The sequence below is a fragment of the Pteropus medius genome, unplaced genomic scaffold, assembly GCF_902729225.1.
Source record: "Pteropus medius unplaced genomic scaffold, Ma_sr-lr_union100, whole genome shotgun sequence".
In the NCBI taxonomy this organism is placed as follows: Eukaryota; Metazoa; Chordata; class Mammalia; order Chiroptera; family Pteropodidae; genus Pteropus; species Pteropus medius.
This window is the reverse complement of record NW_024351073.1, coordinates 275,523-300,901: the sequence shown is the minus strand read 5'-3', so window position 1 is coordinate 300,901 and position 25,379 is coordinate 275,523. Positions and strand designations below refer to the sequence as shown.

At 40.2% G+C, this 25,379-nt stretch overlaps 2 protein-coding genes and 1 pseudogene across 8 annotated transcripts in view; all 3 read left to right on the top strand.

The window, feature by feature from the left end:
* The window catches only part of GHR (growth hormone receptor), a 216,543-nt gene that overhangs the window by 100,989 nt on the left and 90,175 nt on the right, over positions 1-25,379 (top strand). The window lies entirely within an intron of this gene.
* Positions 1-25,379, top strand: part of FBXO4 (F-box protein 4) — a 394,712-nt gene that overhangs the window by 339,647 nt on the left and 29,686 nt on the right. The gene's annotated exons all lie outside the window — the stretch shown is intronic.
* Positions 12,153-12,271, top strand: LOC120586335 (uncharacterized; annotated as a pseudogene).

Sequence of the window (25,379 nt, the reverse complement as noted above, 5' to 3'; positions counted from 1 at the left end):
GAAAAGTATGGCAAAGGAAATCTTTAAAGATGTGTCTTTAAAAATGCATCCCCAGCTGAAAGATGAGAGCTCAAGTTACATTTTAGACCTAGAGAGTCTGCAAGGAGCATCTATTTCAGCTGCCTTGACATTTTAGCTTTGACGTCAACCTTTAACTTCATAAGGAAAGTAGAGAAAACAACACCATTAGCTGACTTTAAGTTTGCCTTTTGTTTTGCTTTTTGATAGTTTTTTGTTTGCTTTGCTTCTTTGTTTGGGAGGAGTGGAACTTAAGAAAATACAATGCTTTTATGGTGAACACAAATCAGGTAGCCTACCAGTAGTTGAACATAGTTAAATTAGCAAAGGAAAATATTCCTTCCTCCTCCTTTTTTTCTCTTAGTGGGCTAACCAAAATCCCTTTAGAATATGTGGCTACTCCAGAATTCTACCTTGAAATGGCCTGGGGGTTGTTAAGGATGATGTTTATGTAAGAAGGTGTAGATGAGCATGTTTGAACATGAGCATGCACATGTGTGTGTTTGCCAGTTCTGGCCATTTATCTGATGGGTTTAGCCAAAGTGACATGACATGGATTGAATCTCAGATAACATTCATGGGCCATGTGTTTCTTTTTTTGCCAGGTTTGGATTATAGCTAAACCATTTTATTTTTATTTTCTCTTCCATTGTATAAGGCAGACTAAAAATATAGGTGAGGATTAAAAAATAAAAAAAGACACTACTGTAGTTTAACCAACAATTCATTTGAATTCAGTTTGGTCAGTGAAAGATATGGCATTGCTGAGTAAGGGATCTGGGAAGTGTCACCTGGAGAAAAGTCACCCAGGAGCTGGTAGAAGATGACAGATCTGTATGTCTGGGAAAGGTTGGCACTTAAAATCTTGAGCATGGATTTTCTTGCCTGGGCAGATGAGCAATTAGAAATATACTGGCCCTAAGAGTATTTTTATTAAGTCTAATTGCCCTCTGGGAAATTTAATGAGAACCAAACATCGAACACTATCACCATTGTATTAACTAAAGTGTTGCAATAGATGCTCTCTCCTTGTCTTTCATCCTTAATATTATTAGTCTCTACATTTGCTCCTCAAGGCAGGTTACATAGTCTCAGGGAGAATTTCATTCTCGAATTAGGAATCATCAACAATGCCTCACTTTCAGAGGGCTTCACAGGGTTGAACTGTCAACTGGCTACATCAAAACTGCTCCTGGGATGATGGTTTTATTTATTTGTTTGTTTGTTTGTTTTTATTTTTTATGGTGACATTGGCTAATGAAATCCATTAAGTTTCAGCTGTACATTTTAACAGTAAGGCATATATGTATTTACATTGTGTGTTGACCTCCCATAATTAGAATTCTTTCTGTCACCACATATTTGACCTCCTTTATCCCGTCTACCTTCCCCCTCCCCATCCCCTGGGATGATGGTTTTAATGAGAAATGTGTATAAATATTTGCTGGACATAAATATTCTTCCAAGGAGTGCCTGTTATAAATTAGCTCTTATCTCTACTATTTTAATCAGTCCAGAACTGAGCATTATTTTTAACCTCAGTAACCTAACTAAGGTGGGAGCAGACAAGCTCCTGCCCTGAAAAAGTTCAGTCTATTTGGGATGTGAGGGACTTATAGAAATTAATGAGGGGACTGTATAGCTTTAAGGTCTAGATTGTGTAATGAATACAAATGGTCAGGATGCTCTGAAAAAGAATAAATCGAGGTGGATTAGACTAGTTAACTCAACAAATTCAGTATAGAGATATATTTTTAGAGCTTTCTATTTTCAAATATTGAAGTTAGGGCTATGGGAATATAGTGGTTCTTCCCTCAAGGAAATTTTTTACGAGTTAAGAGATCAGGAATATACACAAAGAACTATGGCATGAAGCAGCATCTATTGACTATGGAAATAATGGCCTAAACTGCACTCTTTGGAGTAAAGAGAAGAGTGTTGCTTCTGGCTGTACTGAATTAGAACTTAGTGGAGGAGGTTGATATAATTCAGCAGAGGATAGAATACTGAGTTAAGACTTTAAAAGTCTGAGACGAGCAGGAGGTAACCATAGTCGTAGCTGATGTGATAAAGGAACCACATAAACAGAAGTACACACATGTAGATATGAGGTGTGTGTGGAGAACAGTTCATGCAGTTACTGGGTTTGTACTATGTACAGGGCACTGTACTAGGCACTGCGTGGTTTATTTCACACATTTAGCAATCAACAGATGTTTTTTGAGCGCTTACTTTGTGGAAGGTGTAGTATTAATTTGGCCAGTGTGATACATGAGCACTATATTTGTAATGGTTCACTTTGGAAGTAAATTTAGGTCAATAAATTTGAGTTAAATTATAGAAAGCCTATAGATGGTAAAAGCTTCATGAAAAGTCTTGCTGGGCCTTGAAGAATGGGTAGTGTTTGAAGAGGAAGAGAAGGGAGAGGAAGAATATGCCATATCTAGCAAGTCATAGTTCTCAAAATTGTAGGCCAGGCAAAAGTACTAAGCTCATGATGGTACATTGTGTGTGTGTGTGTGTGTGTGTGTGTAATATTTATATATAGCGCATATAAGATTTATGTATAATATATATTATATATATTGTAGACCTATACACACACACATATACACACACATATACACATATGTGTGTGTGTGTGTGTGTGTGTGTGTGTGTGTGTGTGTGTGTGTGTGTGTGTGTATAGCGGCTTACAGGCAAAGCACATAATAAGTATCTTATCACTCTAAAGGTTAAAAAGTGCTACATTGTTTTTATATACCTGTCAAGGTAAGAAACTTACACTAGTGGTAAAATGCCATGTCCTGAAGGAACCAGGATCTCCAAAACAACATTCTCTGCGTATCTTTGAACATTTTTTACAAACCTATGCAAACTAGCACAGCACTTATGTGAAAGAAAAGACACCTCTGTTCTCATTACTAACAGATTAGAAAGAATGTCTCAATAGAAGGAACATTTATTTTTCTAAATAAACCCTACTCCATTGTAATTGAAGCTCTATGGTGCCCTGAGAGGTTGCCAAGAAGTATAAGATATATTTCGAGCAAGTGTTAGAGTCATGGTTGTAATGGGTAACCAGTAAACAGTGTGACTGTTAAATGTTTTCAAGGAGAAACAAATAAACCATGGCTTTCCATTCACACTGAAAGAGATGGGGGAAGCCATAGAGCTTTAGATTGCTGCTGTCTTTACTGTCACCGAGAGGTAAAAAGAAATCCTAGAGTCTCTTCTAGTGCCATGGCCTGAGTCTATGTACATCAGTGAGCCTACGTCACCTGGTCCTCAGGGTGTCACAAACGCCTTTAGTGCTGGAGTTCAGCAGGCCGCAGCAGGCCAGGTGACAGAGCTTCTGGTCTTGTCCATCTAGATGGTGCCGGTGGACGATATGAGCACAGGCCTTTGCAGATAATGACAGAGACCAGTCATTTGGCACGTTTTTATCGAGCACTTTTATGGATTCAAGTATCAATTTTAAATGTATGTTCCTGCTTTTAAGGAGCTCATGCTCTATAGAGGAGAAGACAGACAAGTAAACATAATTTAATTCTGGTCCCCTTAGTTGTTAGGAAAGAGTTTTAAGCATGGTAATGATACTGTTAGATTTTCATTACGGACATAATACTTGTAATAGAATAAAAGTGAATTTGAGAGAGACGAATATAGAGGAAAATGACTGTAATAGGTCGAGAGAAGGATGATGTAAGTGTGACCAAAAAATGGTGGTGAAAAATAGATGGATCGCAGACAGATGTTAAGGAGAGGGAATCACCAGCACTTGGAGTGCATTATGTGTGGATTTTTGACTTCAGGAACTGTCAGAGCTTTCTTACTCCATCCATTTCTAAGTCTCCACACTTTTAGTTAATGTTATCAACATCAGCAATGACTCACTTCTCATACAGTGGAGTCCTCAGCCTATTAGCGGTGAAGTGGTACTTGCACGTGACAGCTCCATGGGGGGGGACACGTCCTGAGACTGATGACAGAGAGTATCCAAGCCACCTATATTTTAGGCCATTTCCCAGAACACCTGCCTGCGCTAGTCTGGGCCCCATAGCTGTCTGCTCACCTCTGCAGTGTGGCCGTGATATGGCTTAGGCCACTGTGCATGGAGGGTCCACAGCCAGGACAAAGTCCTGAGATTCTTCTCCACGAAATCTCTGAACAGTTATGACTATATCCTAAGACCTTGACATACCCCAAGATATTTTTATTATCGCTAGAGTGTTTTCCTCATGGAATACAATAAAACATGGATGTTTTACATAGGTTTTGAGAGAAGCAAAGCTATGCATTGGGCAGCGTCTGGGAGGTGGGTTAGGTTTGCATAGTAGCTGAGCGACTCATCCCTACAGAGCTGCTGAATGAGTGATTAGGTTTGTGCCTCAGCTGATTGGTAATAAAATGAATGAGACCACCCAAGAATAGTCCAAACCTTGAATGTTCGATTCGCACATGCCAACGATCGACTACGCTTGTGGTCTCCCACCTTAGATCCCAGCTGTTACAGGCCGAGAGCCAGTTCTGGTTTGTAGCACTTTGGTTCAGTAGCCTAAACTGGGGCTTCATTTATGGGGTAAGCATGAACGAGATTGACATTTGATATGTGATGCTGGCCACAAGCTCTTGTTCATGGACACGCCTGGTTTTCTGCCTCTGGCTTAAGACTAATCCAGATTCACCTGTGCGAAAGTGCACTCCAGCTTGGATCCGCCCAGCCAGCCTCTGCCTGAGATCTATGACCAAGGGCCCAAGGTACCCCAATCACCCAGCACCTTCTCCCCAGGAAAACCCTCTTGGGAAGACCCTGTGGTTGATAGCTTTCTCCTCACTGTGACTTTAAGTCAGTGGTTTATTTTCCCAGAGCTGGTTTCATTTAAACCTTAACCTTAATCTCTATATAATAAAGAATTTTAGGCATTTCAGAGCCATCAACAAAGACATCTTTTGAAGCCTAGCCCATGCTCCTTGTAACTAACTGCTTATTCATAGTTCCATACACCTGACTTGTCATCAGGCGGAGTCACTAGCAGCTATGAGCCTGAGGACCACCCTCCTCTTGCACAAGCAGCTGGCACCAACGTGCCATTTTAGCTTTTCCAGCAACACTCACGTGGGTGTTTAAGTAATGCCATCAGTGTTGTCCTCCTCAAATCCAAAGCAAGGCATCCTCCTCCTCTGTCATTAGCAGCATAAAGGCAGTGGTGATGTGTACAACAAACACACTTTGAAATCCGATGCAGCCGATCCTACAAACAGAAGATTCCCTGGTGCCCTGTCTGGTGCTCACTGCGCAGACCAGGAGGGCCAGGGGCTTGGAGCACTTCTTCAGCCTCCGCTGCACATCTGAGTTTTCACTTGTCCATATTTCCCAAATCTGTTCAAAATGAATCCATGGTATTTCATCAGATATATCCATCGGGATTCTCTATTTCTGTTTGTATAACTTCTTACTGGCCTTAAGCCTTAACCTTAACAAATTCATGTCGGCATTACATTTCCATGGCGGGCTTGCAGGTATTAGAGCATGATGGATCATGTCCCAGCCATGAAAATGTTTCAGGATAGTGTTATACGTGCTCTCACCAAGAGGTGGGACATGGGAGAGAGGAGGAAGGGAGGGAACATTTGTCGTGTCCCTCTTCTAAATGAAATTGTAATGTGTTTCAAGGTGTGTGACAAAGTCTGGGTTGAGCTTGAAATATATGCAATTTAATTCTTATCAAATGATTGACAAAATGATCACTGCATACCATGTCATAATTGTTATGGATTTAAAATTCACTTAAAATCCACAAAGGATGGTTTCTTCATCCCTGTATCCTGTCTTCTAGCATTCTGACACATAGAGTAGATCTTCATTTATTTGTTGAGTGAATGAATCAGCATCTAAATCCTGACCTGGAATTTTCCCAGTCATACCCCACAGTGGTCAGTAATGCCCTCTATCTCTAGTGCTAACCAGGTCTGGGTTGAATTAGGATCCCTTTCCAGTGGGAGTGGTCTGGAAATAGCTGTACACTATGGAATTCAGGACCAATGGCCTCTAAGAGGCCCCAAGCATCCCCGGGCCCTACCCTAAGCCCTGATTTGTGGGTCTTCTCTGTGGAAGGAATGATCTCACCTTCCTGCTGTATACTTCAGATGCCACCAGGGTCAGGATTCTGCCCTACACACCAGTGCCCAGAAGCCTGATGCCCTTCCTAAGTTTTGTCAACCTTTTTCCAGGTGACTGAACTCTGTGCCCTATGTACCAGTCACTGGCCAACATCCTACATTGAATGAACCAGTCACCCAGCACCAAACACCTGATGGCACCTTTATCTGTTCCCCACCTACCTGATTAAATCTCAAATATTGACAGACATAGAGAGGTATAATGAGGGCTGCAGATTTCAAATCCAAGTTTTCTCTGCACCTTTGGACATTGAACCTGAGATTATGAAAGACCCTGTTTAGGAATCATATGGATGGCTGGATCAATTTTTCCAGCCCTATTCCTTAAATATCAATTTTCCCTATTCCTTAAATATCAGGTTTATCCAATTTTCCAGTAAGAGCCTGTCTTGAAGTATGATATTCTCAAAAGTAAAAGATCAAGTTATATTGATGTAATCATTAATTTCTTAATCTCTGACAATGGAAGAAAACTGGTATTTTGTGTATTTTCTAATCTTTTAGTAAAACTTTGCAAATGTGTATAAGGAGAAATAATAATGAGTAGAGCATTTGACTTCTAGATAACCATGCGCTATGTGTAAGTATTAATAGGTTCACATTAGTGGAGACTGAATTGGTGATATTTACTATGCTATATTTTGGGGAGCCTCGGCTTCCCCCAAAATGAGAGGTTATTTTTTGAGGTAAGGACCATTTGCGCCTGCCTAACATTTAGGGCACATCCTCCCTCTTCCTCCACCCAGCCATTGATGCAGCTGCGTCCCTGGTTGGAGCAAGAGGCACCATGCGTTTCTCAACAATAGCTCATGATCAGAGGATATGTTGTGATGACCGTAGAGCAACAGGGAAATGGGGAGAAATCAGTCAAAGAGCCCTGCCCTGTGTCATGGCACAGATTGGCCAGATCAGCTTTAGAGGAGTACAATGCTGCGCAGTGCCCAATGTGCCATTCTCAGCCCCAGCCAGTCTTGCAGGCTGGTATATGACTCTGCCTGACTTGCCTGGTGAGCCGCGCCAGCACCATACTCTCTGGATGTTTGCTCTGAACCTCACAGGCACAGCTGACTAGCTTTCTCTCTCTTTACAGCTATCACTAAGTCTGACTTCCTAGAAAGCTCTTATTAAGGAATAGAAAGAGTTAGATTAATTCACTGTCTATCCTGGCTATATTTGCATATCAAACTAATATAGCGATCGTGGGTGTGAAATGCGAAAGTATAACTACCCCCAGTATGACCAAACTGTCTTGTCTTATTTCCATTGAATGGGTGCTAAAAACCTGTGTGTTCTCGGGTATTAAAAAAAAAAAAAAAACTTACTTTAAGGAGAAAATAGAAGAATATTAAAGACAAAAATAGAAGGATATTAAGCACTTTCATTAACGTGAGATATATTTAAAATGAAACCATTCCCTATTGAATTTTTGGGAGGCGATTTCTCCAACATGTTGATAGGAGTGGGTTGCTATGTCCACTGATGCCTTAAAGCATAAGATAGAGGGGAAACACCGACATTCCTGGCTGAAATGAAGAGACTGTGGCTGCTGCTAAGCCCCTAGTTGGCATTCAGTAAATACGGTGTAGATTACTGAATGATTTCTGAGTTCGTTGATAACAGCTATGTTGGATCTGCATTTGAACTGGTTATGCATTTGAATTGGTTATGTCCCTCTGGTGCTGTGGTCCCCTCCTTGGCTATCACTTCCTTGGAGTAGCCAAAAGCTTAGACTGTCAGAGGGTATAGGAGGGCACACGGAGCCTGTGGAAAAGTTCCGTGGTGGGGAGAGGAGAGGCTGGTTGGTGGCCTTGGCTGGTACTCAGACAACTCACAGAAATGCATAGGGAGTAGACTCAGTTAGTAGTGTCTGCACCAGTCTCATCTGATTCCTGTTTCCTTCTCTGTCATGGTCAGGAAAAGCAGTAGAAATTAGGGATTTCAAAGCATCAGTCTTGGACTTTATCTGGATTGAGTTTGAATCCCAGCTCTGCCTTTTATGAGCTGTGTTTGTTTGTTTGTTTGTTTGTTTGTTTAGGTTGAATTCCCCAGAAGCCAGATGCTGAGATGAGGATTTAAGTGAAAGTAAATTATTAGAAAATGTTCCAGGGAGAAACTAATAGGAGAGTAGGGAAATGAGACAGGGAAGGTCAAGAAACCAAACAAGGATGTAATATCAAGCACCGTCTCACAGTGGAGTGGGCGCGTGTGTGTGTGTGTGTGTGGGGGGGTGATTATCTGTCTCAGTGCCCCCACGAAGCAGTATTTCAAGTTGTCCAGATCAGCTGGTATCCAGATCCAGCCCTCAGTTGGTAGTTAAGGGCTAACTCCAGGAGGATGTAAATTTCTAGACACTATCAGTTCTCCAAGTGCAGATTAAGATGACTCTAGCAGCCCCTGAGCAGCCAGCAGAGACACAGGTGCTGGTTGTTGGGAGTGAAAGCACACAGGGAGTCTATGTGTGCAAAAATAGTTACGGGATCCATATTGGCAAAGCACCGACAGCATCTGCTACAGTGGATTTGGTAGTCTCTTATTCAATTTGAGCCTCAGTTTTCTCATCTGTTAAATGGGAGGAAAATAACTTGTTTAAATTCATTAGGAAGTAACACAAGTAAATCACCTATTGTAATTACACAGGAAGAGCACATTAAGTATTCAATAACTGGTAACTTCCATTCGCTTCAAATTGAATTACCACAAAGCCTGAGACCTAAATAAACATGCAAACTAAACAGATGTGTAGAAATTTGATTTGTAACAATATGTGCCTTAAAGAAGCAGTTCAGTTGCATAAGAAAGTTGTGGAAGCTAGAGATAATTTGAATAATGACTCCAGAAAACTGTCTGGAAGAAGATTCTAATGTTTAAGATATTTTCAACAGTAAAACTAAGACACAATAGCATAAACTTTTATAAACTTTTATAGCAATGAGGCTACCTACCATATTTGTAATTTTAACAATGAATGTTCAGAGGATAGCTTTGATAAAACCTTAGCGCTCTAGTTCTTATACTTCTAAAATTAATAAATTTAAATCCGTTCATCACAGCAAGTGGGTCTGTAGTGAGTAGACTGATGGTGGGAGTGATATTGGGTGAGTTAATTAAGTTCAGTGACTACTCATTGAGCATTTGCCTGGTGGCATATCTGATATCAAAGGAGTAAGGCACCATACCCCAGCCTCGTCACCACGTGGGCTGGGTATGTGGAGAGACAGAATTAAAACCAGTTTATTGTAATACGTATAATAGAAGCACTTTAGTGGATCCAGTTTTAAGTACTTTCTAACTAATACATCAGTTAATCTCACAGCAATCCTAAAAGGAAAGTTCAATTATTGCCACGTTTTAGGTAGGGATACCAAGAATCATTATGTAACTAAGTTACATAATTAGTGACGGCAAAAGGACAAGTTCAACCCAGGCAGTCTGACCTCAGAGTGCACACTACACTGCCTCTCGTGTCCCAGGATTCCCATGGCGGCTAACTAATTAGAGGGCTCACCTCTGTAGGCATGTCAGCTGATTTATGGAAGTTGCATTTGTTGTACATGATCAGTCTAGCTAAAGAATCATAGTTATATTATGTTTAAAAGACAGGTGGCAATTCCATGAACTCCTTCTTTAAATCCCCTTAGATTAAGATTCATTAAATTTAATGTAGCACTTAAACTTTCAATGTTAAACCTCAATATTTCATATATGACACATATGTGTGTATATATTATATTTGTGTGTATATATATGATATATAAAATTTATAAGTTGTGGGTAATCGCCTCAAAGTAAATGGGTATCTCTTCCTGAGGCTAAATCAGTAGCCAAGTTTCATGGGGACAGGAGCCTCCTCTTCCCCTTTGAAAAAAGTAGCCTTGTGAAAGGTGCCTCCCAGGCTTCTGGTCACCACCCTCTGGTACTGTCCAGCCCTGTTATCTACCAGGCTTCCCCCCATTGTTCTAGGGGAGTGCAAGGTCTGTTTTAGGGAAGTCAACCCTGGGTGCTCTCCTCTCTATCATTCATGGATTCTTCATGAATGGAGAAGCTCCCCACTCTCAAAGGATTAACATTCTTTGTTTTGCATATAGGGCTTGTGTTGAGTGTTATATTGTTCTTACACCATTTTTCTGATCGGATTTGTCAATCCAAATCAGTGGAAGTGAAACCAAGCTTATGAAAACAAAAGTCTTCCATTCACTGGAATTTCTTTTTTTGTGTGTTGCTCTTTTAGGAGAAAGGCAAATTGTCAGAAAAGAAAATTGTATCAAGAAATTATTTTAAAACAAATTGGAATGTCTTCTTTGCCATTAATGATCCCATCTAATGGTGTGATGGGAGAAAAAACATTAGCAGTTAGCAACTCTGGGTTATGAATCCAATTCTGTTAGTAATCAGCTCTGTGGTTATAGGCAAAAGCTCTTAAATTTCTCTAAACTCAGTTGTTCATCATCCATGAATAAAACTTTACAGAGAGAAAAATCTAATCTGTCCCTTTCAACTCCGAAATTATTTATTTTTTCTATTATTTCTTAGATATGGACATAGTATTCTGCAAGGGATTCCCTTGAACCAAACCCTTGTGCTAGACCTTTTTCCCCTGGGATTTTTTTTTTTTTTTTTTGAATGAAGACAAGGAAGGCAGGCTAATCAAATCTGCAGATGATGCAAAGCTAAGGCTAGCTAACATACTAAACAACAGGTATAAGATTCAGAATATCTTGACAGTCTATAGCAATCAAAACTACCACGGGCCTAAACTACCAGGAGAAAATTTGATAGGGATAGATGTAAAGTCCTGTGTCTAGGTTTTTTTTTGTTTTTTTTTTAATTAACTTCACAAATGAAGGAAGTGAAAGTCCTGGCTTACAGCAAGTCCTCTTAGAGACTTAAATTATTTAGTTCATTGCAAATATAATGAACTAAACTGTTACGATTTAGCTGCCAAAATAAGCTAGCTCAGGCTGCCTTAATAGAAAGGGAGGGTCTGGAACAATGAAAAACACCAGTCGTCTGGTCTGCACTGGCCACAGCATGGCTGGAATAACCTGATGAATCGTAGCCATCAAGATTTAAGAAGAATTTTGACAAACCAGAACAAAACAGACTTAAGGTCAAGACTTTTGATGAGGGTGATAAAGGGGCAATGGCAAGATATTTGTTTTAAAAATGTATCATGTTGAAGAGGGCTTTAACTACCTATTTTTAGGTAGCATGGTAAAATAGTGTAATATACCAAAAACTGTAGACTTGAGAATCAAACACATTCATGTGTGAATTTCAGTTCTATCCATTTCAGCTCTGTGACTCTGAGCAAATTATTTAACTTCTCAGCTTTTCCACTTCTCATCTTAAAATAGAGATAATAATACCTTGCTCAGAAAGCCATCCATGAGAATTAAGCGAGATAGCATGTTAAGTACCTGGTGTAGTTACCAGAAAGAGTTAGTTTTAGTTAGTTTTCAGCTAATCTTCTCTTTGTTTACCTTTTCTTCATGAGGGGAAAAACAAGAACAATTAAATTGCTGTTCAAGAAAGTACTTTATGCCAATTATAGTTATCCTAAAGTAGAATGGGTTGCTGGTTCAGACGGGTGGGGTTAAAGTGTGGGAGTGTGGAGCTGACTTGCCAAGGCATTCTGGCGCCCCGCCCTTGCCCAAACACAGCTTCCTAAAATAATTGTTTTGATTTTATACAGTGGGTTTCCAGGTACAATTTCATGTGAATAAATTATTCAGCAAATTTTTAAAAAGCAGAAAATCGGCAGATAAGATAGATGATCTCTACGATGCCTTTGTTCTCCCTGTTCTGTGCACTCGAGCATTGTCAGAATTGGTGTTTCCTGGAACGCGTCATTTATTGCTGGAGACTGAGTTACAAAAGATCCAGATATGTCATGCCACAACACCTACTAAGTTGGGGAATCATTTTAGTAAGTTATAGAAAGATATTCAGTTGTCTATGGCCATGCCACCCTGAACAAGCCCAGTCCCGTCTGATCTCAGAAGCTAAGCAGGGTTGGGCCTGGTTAGTATTTGGATGGGAGACCACCTAGGAAGACCAGGTGCTGTAGGCATTTAAAAAAAAAAAAGAAAGAAAGAAAGATATTCGGTTGTGACAGACAAAAGGATTTCTGGCTACCTCCGAACGTTTCTCCACATCACTATATCACCATCACTTCTGGCTTACTCCCACTCAGATAATAGTTTTCTCAAAGGCAAAAGATGGAATTAACTTGCCAGTATTTTGACTCTGGGGTTTCTTTAAAACAGCTGATATTTAAATCTACCTAGTCTTCCGAGGAGCGTTAATCATCAGCAACAGCTGAACTTGTAAATGTTCTGAAACACCTCAGACAGTTGGTTCGTCAAGTGCATGGAAGTACCCGGATGCTAGCTACACCCAAGTACCTTTGGAAAAGGAGCAGTGTTGGCAAATCAAACATTCATCCTGGGTCAGCAATTTAAAATCAAACCGTGAACCCGCCATTCTCATAGTTTTGGGGAAGTTTGTGTGTTTTTGAGGAAGGTAACTGAATGCAAGTAGTTTTATATGGTACACTGAGTAATTTCCTATAGGATATACTTAATCAGAAAGATATTGTTGGACAGGAACTCATGGAAAAAAAGGTTACAATAGTTTTCAGAGATTGGAGACTTTAGATGAGGGTTTCTCAACCTTGGCACTATTAACATTTTAGGCCAGATAATTTTTATTTTTTTGCAATGGTAGATGTCCTGTGCATTGTAACATGGTTAGTGGCACCCATGACCTCTACCCACTAGGTGGTACCATAACACCCCCCACCCTCAGTTCTCACAACCAAAAGGTCTCTAGACATTGCCCCTGTTCCCTGGGGGGCAAATGGCCCCCAGTTGAGAACCACTGGTTTAGATCCAGTGATTGTATGTGGAAATGATAGGGCCTAGAATTGCTGTGGGGGTCAAATTAGATAAAGCATGTTTTAGTACTCTTAAAAGTAAAACAAATATTTAAACAGATGGTTACAGTACACCCTTTATCTTTTCACTGGTTCATTTGTTAATTCACCTAAGACTTTTTTGAGCCAGGTGCTAGAGACTCATAAATAAATAAACCTTGAGAGGCTTAAAGGTTTGCCAGGTAATCACAGAGGTTAGAAGAAAAAGAGAGATCACGTGCGACATCCCATAAGGAGTATACAAACATAGCATGCACAAAATTTTGTGGGATCCCCAAGAGAAGGAAGGGCTGCTTTCGAACCAAACCGTAGAAAACCAGTTGAGCTATACAGCTGAAGCTCTGTAATAGCAATTACCATTTGACTAAGTGTGACTAACTCCTTTTCATGCAGTGCCATACATTCAAGCAGTTTTGCCAGAAGTATTTAAGGTGCATGCTAATAGACAGTACTAGGCACAGAGTAAGGTATTATCATTTTTTAGGGCTATTCTTAATGCAGTATGAAATCTGAATGAGCACTTTAAGAATTCAAGTTGTCACAGACATCTGCTATTTTCCCATCTTTTTTCATACCTGTTGCAATGACAGCAAATGATCAAACATAAATAATAAAATAAAGGTAAAAACGCCAACCCATGTTTCCTTAAGTAGAGTCTTTTACCACCAGAGACACGAGGAATACCAGGTCAAAGCAGCAGCTCAGTCCCGAATATATTCTTCACGCAGACCTTGATCGATTCATTTCAGGTCTGTTGATTCAGAAAGAAATGTTCTTAGCATTGTGAACACCTGTTTTAAATTCTAAACCTAACCTTGTATATTTAGATAAAAATAATTCTGCCTAAGTAATTACCTGCTAGTACCAAGGAGATTGGGTTGACTATCATGAAAGTGACGGAATCTCCAAGTTTTATATCAGGGTGTTCTACATTAGATATTCATTAACAAGGAAACTCCATATAAAAGCCAGTGTGCGTGATGGGGCCGCATTCACATTAAAGGCTGCAGTATTTTTACCCTTTAAACCTCCCCTGAAATTTCACCTATTCCATGTTCCGGAGGTGCTTCTAGGTTGAATAGAGCAAGAGTTGTTAGCTTTAGCATTTGCTGCACTAATGGTTATGAGTCACATTTGTGTTGGAAGATCACCCTTACAGCCTGTCACTCACATTTATTTATGAGAAATGCAGCAACTTAAACATCAGCTAACAAATCCCTGTGAATGCACAGTCACCTCTGAGTGCTTCCAACAAATGCTTCCTGTCACTTCTCTTTCGACAGCTTCAAGAATTAAAGCCTGGTGGAGTGAACTGGGAGACGTACATGAGCATTTATTAAAAGAAGCATGGGAGAGTATGATAACTGCAAAGCCAGCTGTTGAAATTAATATAATTGGTGTGAGATTAAATTTCCTCAATCTAAGACCTGCCTTTTACCACCAGAGAAATTAATCTCCATATTTAAGGCTACAGTAATATGGAACATTCCACATACTGAACTGTCACATGCCTTTAGAGTCACCATGCTATGCTGTTTTTCAAGCATTATAAGTGAAACCAACAGCTGACAGGTGGATCTCGTGTGGTACATTCAGAATCCTTGTGAAAACTTCCCCAACATTATTTTTTAATCTCGATTTGATTATACTTATGTGAAACAAATATACCATATCTAGGCATAAGTATGTATCAATAGCCCATATTTAAATCATCTGTATTATGATTTATAAATCAGGAATTTATTGGATATATTTATGTCTTATCTCTGGGTTGAGCTGATTGTCTTCAGCTCCCCTCACTTGGAAAAAACTATACTTTTTATAAAGTTACCAGAAATTAATTCATTCAACAAAATATTTTGAGCACCTACTATGTGCCAGGCACTATTCTAAGTACTTGGAATGCCTCAGTGACCAAGAAAGATAAAAAAAACTCCTGCTGTCATGAAACTTTCCTTAGCAGGGTGTGTGTGTGTGTGTGTGTGTGTGTGTGTGTATCTGTGTTTTTCTGAAGGCAGGCAGATGAAAGGGCTATGGAAAATGATCCATTTGTTCCTCATTGGAATGTACCCAAAAGTTGATCTTGAATATTTTATATGAATCTCCTAGGTTCGAAATGTGAGAAACCAATTTAAAATAATTTGACACTAAATGTGTCCTCATGGACTGTCTAGAACCTGCAGCAGTGACCCTCTCTGGTTATTGATGAGGAAACCCAGGCCCAGAAGGGTTAAAGGACTTACTCAAGAATCCAGCAGTTACTGGCAGGAGTGGGGCCAAGATACAGACTCCTGCGGTGGTGGACGGTCCTCTATAGGTTACCCTGTGACAGCAAGCAACCTAGTTGCTGAAATCTACTTGAAGATCTGTCTTGAAACATTGCAAAATTGGAAATATCTTAAGGTGCATGCCGAGTTGGCACCCTCACGGCAGAGTGGTCAACAGCAAAAAGATTTTGAGATGTGTGAATTAGATTGCAAGACCCCCGTGAAATCACTCTGCTCTCCCATGTGGCAAGCCGGCCACAGAAGTGTGACCCCTGATTTATGCGTCCTCATTCATCTTTCTCACAAATTAAACTGATCGTTTTCCTTCTGCTTCCTGGGGTACCAGAAGACACAGCTAGAGGTGAGTCTGTTGACCTTGCCATCACAGCTTTCTCTTATTAGTGTCTCCATCCCTGTTCTGCATATAACTTGGACTTGGCCATCATTCTTAGAGTTCCAGTAAACCATTGGATGAAAAAATTGTTTACAAATCCAAGTTAAGAACAGAATTTAAAAGGCACCGCATATTATGATGGAGTGGAATAAACTGAAATCAACAGTCTTGGTTTCTAGACTCACCACCCTAAGGCACCCTCCCTGGAACTTGGTTTCCCCAGCTGTAAATGAGGTTTTAAGATCTTCCTACTTACAGGGTGGTTGTGAGGATTAAAAGGTTAAGAGAGAATATGTCTGTAAAAACACTGAAAACTGTAAATTGTAATTCACACTTAAGCAATTTCAGTTACTTCTGCCCCTTTTCTCTAAAGACAAGTTAGTAGAGGGATAGACGAGTTTACCATAGGCATATTTTATGTTAGTAAAATTAGTCTTCTGAGAGTTGGCAGGGACCTCAGACATCCAATGGGACCAACTCTGGTCATTACTCAGAATAAGCTGGGAGTTTTTTTTGAAAAATACAGATTCATGAGCTCCATACCTAGAGCTTCTGTTGCATGAGACCTAGAGTGATGCCCTGGATTTTGCTCGTTTGCATGTTCTGTATTTGCGATTATTTTAGGAAATCTCCAAACATGAATCTGAAGATTAGCTGTTTTAGGAAACCTTGCTCCAACTTCCTGCTAACGCTGAACTTCTCCTTCCATTCTTGGCTTCACTTAGAAATGGAAAGCCATTAATTACTCAGGCTCTCATCTTTTCCACTCAGTTAACCTGCTCCCTTGCACTCCCATTACTTGATACCCCACCTTGACAGCTGCTATTGCCAAGCATTGACATTCATCTCTTTGACATCCTCTTCTTTCTACTTGCTGCCCTCTAGTGGAAGTGCTGACAAGCAGTGAAATATTTAAATGGTAGCTCCAGGGGTTGGCCTGTCTGAACTGGTGAGCTCACAGGGGTCAGTGCAGGTCCCCAGAGGGATGTCCACAGACCACAGCTATAAGAGAAATCACTAGAATAGCCTCAAGCTGTTCGGACACTTTTTACCATTTGTTCTAAACTTACATTTAGAACAGAGCTTTATAAAGACCCTGGTATCTATTTATGAGTTTTCCCAGGTTTCAGAAATGTACCTGGGAAAGATTATCCTTGGGACAGTTTTGTGTCATTGTCTTTCATTTCTCTCTCTGTCATTCACCTCATTTCCACCAAATTGCAAAAGAAGATAGCTCTTCCCTACCTCTCCCAACCTTGGGATTTTCCAAATCGTGCAAAAAATGAAAAGGTAGATTTTTTAATCCTTACAGTTTAGAAGCTTCCAGTTACCAGGTGAAAGAGACTGACATGAACTCAGTGTTAACAGCGTAACAGACACTTAGGCCATGTGTTCACCATGCTCTCCTCTAAGACCTGTGAGGTGCCTGTAGTAGGCCCTCTAAGCCAGGATATAGTGAGGTTGGGAGAGTTTGAGAAGATTGTGGTATGTCACATAGTGAGGTGCAAAGCTAGAACTGGAACTCAGATGTAGCTGTGAAAAGCCCTCATGTGTACCTATGCTGTGCAACCTCCATGAAGAGATTGTTTAGTCTGGCAGGTGGGTAAGTTTGGATAGGAGATGAGGACAGCAAAAGCCACAAAACCGATGCCAAGTTAAGAATAGATAAATCTAGGTAGATGCCAGAACTCCTGCAAGCTTTGGTGAAACCACATAGTTATCTACATTAACCAGCAAAGCAGAACTCATAGGCCAAACACCGTAAATAAAAAGGATAAACTCATGCTGGTACAACAACCACGTAGGAGCCTGTGGGGGATGGATGTACACACACACACACACACACACACACACGCACGCACGCACGCACATGCACACACACAGTTTAATACTCTTGCATCTAGCATGAGTTTACCCTTTTTATGGTGGTGGTTGCTTACTCTTTTTGTATCCTTGATTTTTAATATCTTGGTAAGTTATTTATTGATATTTTTTTCTTAAGGAACATGAATGATGTAAGATTTCATTCGACTGATTTTTTTTCTTACCATTGTATATCCTTATTATTAGAATACTGCCATACAGCCTATTTAATTTATTAACTGGAACATGCACACATCGCTGAACTGCCTTTTTCACTGTAATGAGTGAAAATACAGCTCTGTGTAGATAAGAAAATTTGTTTTGAGTCCTAGACCCAGCCTTTACTCTCTGTGTGAACAGTATAACGTGCAAAGAACAATACTTAGATCTGGATTCCAGTTCCCTGCCCTCCTGCCATTTTGAACTTTGTTAACCAGGGCCAGGTAAGTAAACTGCAGTAGGCCTTAGTTTCCTCTGTAAAGTCAGGATTACATTACATCTGTGCCTCAATGGAGCAAGCTTGTCTAAAGAATTCCTTTACAGCCCTGGGAGCTATATTTTCATTCATGTAATAGTTGATGCCCCTGGATAGTTAAATGAAAATTGTGTCAATTAAAATGAACTAGCCATTGTTTGAATCTGTTTTTCCACTGGCTTGCATGAATTCGGCTTTGTCTTCCTTTCTGGTAGGTACTCAACCGAGAGGATTCCTTCAATCTGGTTTCCTCTCTTATGATTTTTCTAGTTCATAAATAGCCTATAAACAAACACTAAACTGGCATAGTTAAAAGAATCCTAGGTTAAGCCTTCATAAAACAAATACGCCTATGTAAATAACATTTTTAATTTTGTTTTATTGTGTTGTGAGTTTGAGTTTTCTGGTGTAGGGCACATCTGGCTGGATAGCTGAAGGCTGAGCTCCGGGCAGTCAGTCAGTATGCAAACTCCACCCCTGGAATGTTCCATGCAGCTTCCTATGCCTTCTTCTCACAGCTGATCACTGATGAGCTTGTAGGGTGTAAGAATTACAGCCTCACACCCTCCAGTCCCCTTTGCTATATATTTGTTTAGTTTGTTACTGTTCTCCTAGCTTACTTGTTTAAAATCAAAAATTTAAAAAGTATTTTAGCCCATAAAGTTTGACCCCCTTGAATTTTCAAGATTCCAAAGAGTAATCATCTCTTTATTTTTTGATGGATAAATAAAAGTACAAATATAATCACTGTAACAAACTTGGGAAAAAAAAGGGGGGGGGCATTGGTAAGGCTGAAAGAGAGAATGCTAGCAAGGCTAATCTGCCAGCATTACAGCTGGCCAAATTCTCTTTCTACCACTTACGTGGTGTAAGCTTAGGGAAGTCACTTCACCTCTCTATGCTTCAGTTTCCTGTAAAAGGGGATAATAATAGTGTCTAGCATGCAGGGTTATTGTGAGGATTAAATACATTAAGGCATGTAAATGATTTAAATCTATCTGGCACATAAATGCTTAATAGATAGAAGCTATTATCGTTACAGAACTAAAGAAAGAGAACCCAGAGTTGTACAGTTTGGTGGGATACAGATAATGTTTCCCTTTCTTCTTCCTCCTCTGCCTTCTCTGGCCCCATTTTGCTTAGCCACCCTTGCCTTCTAGTTCTCCTCTCCCAACTTAAGAATTTTCGGCGAAAATGTTTAGAAGAGAAGAGGATGTATGCACTTTGGAGGGCGCCAAGCTTCTTGACAGTCAAGTATACTTTTCAGCTAAAGCGATTGTATCCAACAGTCATGGGCTTTATGACAACAGAAAGAAAGCTTTTTTTCCCCCTCAGGAAATGGGTTTAACTTTTTGATGGCTGGATCTCTTTGGATGGATGGATGGAAATTGGCTCAGGGATAAAATGAGACAGTTGGACTCAGGGATCTAAAGGATGAAGGTCGAGGGGATGTCATTATGCTTTTAGGAGCGACGTTTACTCCGCACAGCCCACTGGTCTTTCTTCACCAACCTTTGGTTTTAGTTGTTGCATTCTCTGTGGGTGACACCCATGGTCACATATGGAAGTCAGTCTAGGGGCAGAGTTACCCCCAGGCCTTCAGTGCCTTTGGTGAGTCTCTGCAGACTCCCTGCTCTTCCCATCCTCACCAGGCCCCGCTGACCTCAGAGGGCCCTTCTTGCTGGGCCATGAATGCATCCGAGCCAGCGGGCTTGGGATTACCGCCAAATCTGAATGAAGGTGCAAAATATATGACTAAAATAGCCCTAACCCGTGGCACTGGGTATAGCAGAGATCCATGGTTTATAAATAACAGGGATGGGGGGGAGGGATAGAGGGGTCAAAATAGTGAGTTGTTGTCCAGTACTTGAGGTCAGTCTCACCATTCTAATACTGAACCCAAAAGTGATAGACAATAAAAGAAATGGGCTCCCTGAATAAAATTAACTGCACCTGGGCTTGTTTATTTTCTTATCAAGATATTTGTAACTTTGGCAGTAAGCAGTTTAAAATGAGATTTCTTTTATATGGACTACAATGAACAAAACATGTATAATTTAAAAACAAACTAATGAAAAAACAAAAGCAAGAAACAAACCCCATAAGGACATAATGTTTTCCTGAGGATAGTCTAAGGCTGGGATGCAACAGGAATGGGAATATTTATGGATCTTATTGAAATGGTTTCTTTCTCCTCTAAATAAAGCCACCATTACAGGGGGATGGATGAACTAAAGACAGAAGGAATAAGGAAAAAAGAAGGTCAGTAACTTGGGAAAGTTTTCTTTTTCTTTCCCCCTTTCTGTTTTTTGGTTTTGTTTTTCCCTTTCGAAGCCAGAAGGAATCTGAATTCTGGTCTACGACTCCCAAGACCAGAGGGTCAGGGAATGCCCCACAGAGGCTGGAAGCTGTGATCTTATCATTAATGTAAACCTCTTTTCCTTCCTTCCTGGGGAACTTAGGCGAACGAAACTGCCCAGTCTTCCTGTTTAGTGGCAAAAGCTTCGCTACTTTCTCTTTCGTCTGGGAATGTAAACTTCAGAGGATATTTTTTGCTATTGTTTCCTTTAAAGAAACAGAAACTTGACTTAATCTTTTCACACACCCTTTCTCTGGCACAGGGAGATCACAGCTAACTAAAGAACAAGATGAGAGGCTTAGGCAGATGGGGCCACATGTCCTCCCCGGAGCTCAACCACATTTCCTCTCCACCATCACCTCCTCCTCCCACCCCTGCCTCCTCCATCTCCGCCATACTTTGAGTTGTAATCTCCTAGGAAGAGTAACCCATTGGCTCAGGGCCAATCTTCTGAGAAGCTGATTGAACTTGTTTTTCACTCCTTGCCAGGACCTTTATCTTTGCCAGAGAGAGCTGAGTCAGGAAGACTAAGATCTTCAGAGATAAAGTGTGTATTGTTTAAAATTGTGATAATTTGCTGTCTGTTTTGAATCTCATTCTCAAAATCACAATGATGCCTTGAGTGAGATCATACTGATGCAGCTTCTGGGAGTGTCAGGGAAGCTCCTCTGATAATTCAGGCTTTGCCAGCTGGAGGTCAGGCAGTGGTACATTGTGATCTTTTAGATTGGAAATCCTGCTCTTCCTTGAAGATTATGCCCCATGCTGTTGAGGATTCTGTAATCAACTTCTTCGGTCATTTGTTTAACAATCAGTGAATTCACTTATTTTTATAATTATTCAGGCCATAGTCATATATTTTACTCACAACAGTTTATGAAAGCTACATCACCTGCCTCACTGAAACTGAGAAACATTAGATGAACAACACTCCCCTAGACAACAGTCAGAAAACCCTTTCATGAAAGGAAATGAAGTACTTTTCCTGTAATGATTTGTTCTTATTGAACCCATAGTGGCTCCAAGTGGCCTGTTGTTTCCTTGCCAGGTGCTCAGAAACAATTTAACAATTCATCTAGAATGTTGCTGAGGATTGAGGTTAAAGGTATAATTTTAAGAATCCACCTTTTTAACCTATTCGAACATTGGAGTATCCTACTTTTGTCTAGTGAAAATCTTCAGAAATAACCAATGTCTATTGGTCCATTTGTGCTTTTAGGATCTGGAATAGAAGTCATCTGATCGTGAACACTTGAACTCATCAGTAGCTTTGAGATTATACTTATTGTCCCATTCGCTTTAGCCTTCAGTTTTATTAACTACCATTATAACTACCATTATAACTACCTTTAACTCTGGTCTTCATATTTTTACCCTTGACTAACGAGAAGTAATGTCTGTAAGAGTTCCCCATTGCTTTCCCTTTCTTTTCCGAGTTGAATCATTTTTTTCTTATTTTCATAGAATTTTAGAGTTTTATGAGATAAGGAAAAATGTTTTTCAGTTTATACCTTTATCTTTTAAGTGTAAAAGTTCTGAACTACTCATTATTTTTAAAAAATTATAGTGTGTGTGTGTGTGTGTGTGTGTGCGTGTGTGTGTGCGTGAATTTTTTTTCAGTGTTTATTTGGCCTCTGTCTTTCAGTGCTTCCTGAATATTTAAAGGTCATTTGTGCTGCATGTGAGAAAACTGAGCGGCTACCCAAGCATGAGTTTTAATTTAAGGTGGAAATGATTCCTTTGAGTTAAGTTGTTATTCTTGGAACAAGTAATGGGTCTCAAAAATTACAATCTAAACATAGCAAATCATGAGATTTGGTACTATCACTTGGCAAGACTAGGTGAGACTCAAGACCGGTAAGTTCAGGTGTAGAGAATTGGTGATGAGAGATTCGGAGCTGGAGAGGGGGCTGGTAGGAGGTGAAAACACTTGTGAATAGCCCTGGGACCCTGGGAGTCAGCACAGGGTCTTTGGGAAATTGGGGAGGGGAGAGGCAACATTAACCGATTGCTTCATTCATTCATTCATTCACTCATTCATTTATTCATAAATGCTTATTGGGAACATCCTGCATGCCTGGCATCATCTTAGTTTCACTGAAAAGTGTGAGGGAGACACAAAATGAGATGATAAGACTAAATGAGAAGCACTCGCTCTCCACCCTCAGTTACAGCTGGGCCAGCCCCTATGTGAGTATGCTTTTCTGTTCTGAACACACAACGAAACACTTAGTCAGAAGAGTAAGCTATATACAACTTCTACTTTGACACATAATGTTTCAAAATAATAAGAAGAAAGATCCCAGAAGAGTCTATCTGTAACCATTTTAAAGAGGTTTAAGATTAGAATTAGAAAGAAGTATTTCTTTGGGGAAATTATTAGTCTAATGTTTTCTACTCAGCTACTAAACATGACGTGTTTCAGTTTTCTTCTTTCCTTTGGTTATTGACGTTTAGTGGCAGACTGCTGTGTTGGCGGCATGATAGAAATGTGGTCAGGGAAATGGAAACAAGATTCATTCAATACTCAAGAGCTCCTCTCCCCCTCAAAGTAACCACAGATCATCAGCTTTTGCCACATGTTCAGATTGCAAACCATCTACAGAACGTTAAAGTTTTCTATTTCAACCAGTTGTCCCTGGATTTTTACTACTTAAACTCTACTGTGGGAAACATGACTATAAACCAGCATTGAAAATATATAATTTTTGATATTAAGCAGCATTACTCATCAGAATGAGTACATGCTTATTGACTTTCTAACGGGTGACGTCTAATGGATTTGCAAGACCAGAAACACAATGTGTATGCCTAGAACCGATGAAGCTGTTTGCAGGGAGTATGGAGTGAAATAACTACTTGCCTTCCATATTGGATTTCTTTGTACAGCTGTGTGTGTGTGTGTGTGTGTGTGTGTGTGTGTGTGTTGCGGACTGCGGTTGATTCCCCGGATGTGAGCCTAGCAACTTGTTTTTCAGTTCAGCACAGTAAAATCTGAGCAAAAGAAACCTCCCTGTTGGCCACCCACCTCACAGTCTCTAAAAGGGAACTCTGCAGAGAAGCATTCCACACTAGGTCAATGTACAGTTCGGCAATCAAAATGAAAAACACTTGAGCTGAGTTGTCTACCATTTGCTATATCTTCCAGCCCTGGTTTAAAGGATCGCGGGGAACCCTGCAAGTTTAAGTAGTTTTGGCAGACAAGGAAACAGCTGTAACATCGTCAGGGGTTGTCTGTAGGAGCTGTGCAGGCTGTTGACAGCCCTTAGAAGGCCCAGAAAGGGGGCAGATGCTTTCTGAGTTAGGTCAAGGGAGTGGTAGCGGCTGGGTTCGCGAAGCAAACTTTTGACCTCATTATGAGACAAATGGCTTTCTTGTGGACCTTGTCTTGTCAGGACTAGTTTTCTCTTTCAGAACCAGTGAGTGGGATCTTTGGTTTTTAAACTGTTTCATTTTTATTACAAGTTAGATGTTCTTAGAGCTGCAGTTCTCAGAGGGAAGGTAAGGAGTAGGAACTGGATAATGTCCCACTATCTCTGTGTCCTCTATCTCCCCCCGGCGTGGCAAAGTCACGCTGAAGACTGTTGCACCTTGGATGTGCCATCTGGGCAATTGTGCAGTTGGCAAGGATGTTTCAGCATCTAGGGGGCTCCGCACTTCTCTCTCTGAGACTCCTTCTCCTCTGTCCCTGCCTTCCCCATGCGCCCGACTCGACACCCTCCCACTGTTCTCGCTGCCTGGGCATCCCTCCGCCTCTCCCAAAAGAGCTCGAGACCTTGGGCTTTCTTTTCCACCTCAAAATCTGTTTTCATGTGCCTTGAATTTGTGGCCCATGGAAAGAATCATATGGAGTAATTTATGTTGAGGCATAACTAGCTGAGTATTTCGAATGTGATAACACTCTCAGGGGTATGTGCATTTTAATAGGGGACCATGATTCATCTAGATGAATAAATCTCTAATGGTACTATCTCTGCTCTTTGTACCAGCAGATATGGACATTTTGGGGACCAATGGAGTCTTTCTTCAGCCCCTCAGGTCATGCTCTCTATGTAAAGAACCAGCTCCCCATATTTTCCTTTTAAAGATGTACAGTTCAGTCATTATATCTTAGAAAACATTTATCTTTACACTTTGCCAAAATTCAATGAAATATGTGAAATTTTTTTTAAATGTATTTTTTTGCTTCCATTTATGGAATTTCAAATTCTGTTAATTTTTAGTTGTTAAAGCAAAGCTCCAATCAAACCGAAAGAACCCCTTGATATCCTTACTTGTACATTTTTAAAACTTAAGAAAACTGCTGTTAACCAAAAATAAGAAGTAATGCCAGATGGACGAATTGATAAGGAGAGATACCTTACTCTGGTCAATTAGAAAAGGGTAGTAATTGCCCTGTAGAAAGCAATAATCAAAAGGAAATGTTTTCTAAGATTCTTCGTGAAGGCCAAGCAGTTTCCAAATGGAAAACCTGTCCTCTACCCTCGAAGTTCTATTATAAACTTGTAGTTTAGAAGCAATGGATGATGGGGACGTCATTCTTATGAAAATGCTAGTTCATTATACAAGCATTATTTATTGCTACAAAACAAAAGATACTGTAAAAACATTTGTAAAAATCAATATTGGTATTCAATTTTTAGCCGTATGATTCCATGTTATCCTTTTCTTGGATGCAAATGCTTTGTGTCAGGTACCATGTTTCGTAAGTCTACATAGCATTTAGCAAAGTAGACTATTTTGTGTAGGCACTTAGTAAATTCTTGTTTAATGAGTCTATATAGTTTTATTTTGCTTTCTGTGTTGTCTTTAGGATATAGGGGGTTAAGTCAAGGGAAACTGTCTCTTAGAAGCTTTTATATATCGGTATCGATGTCAAAGTAACT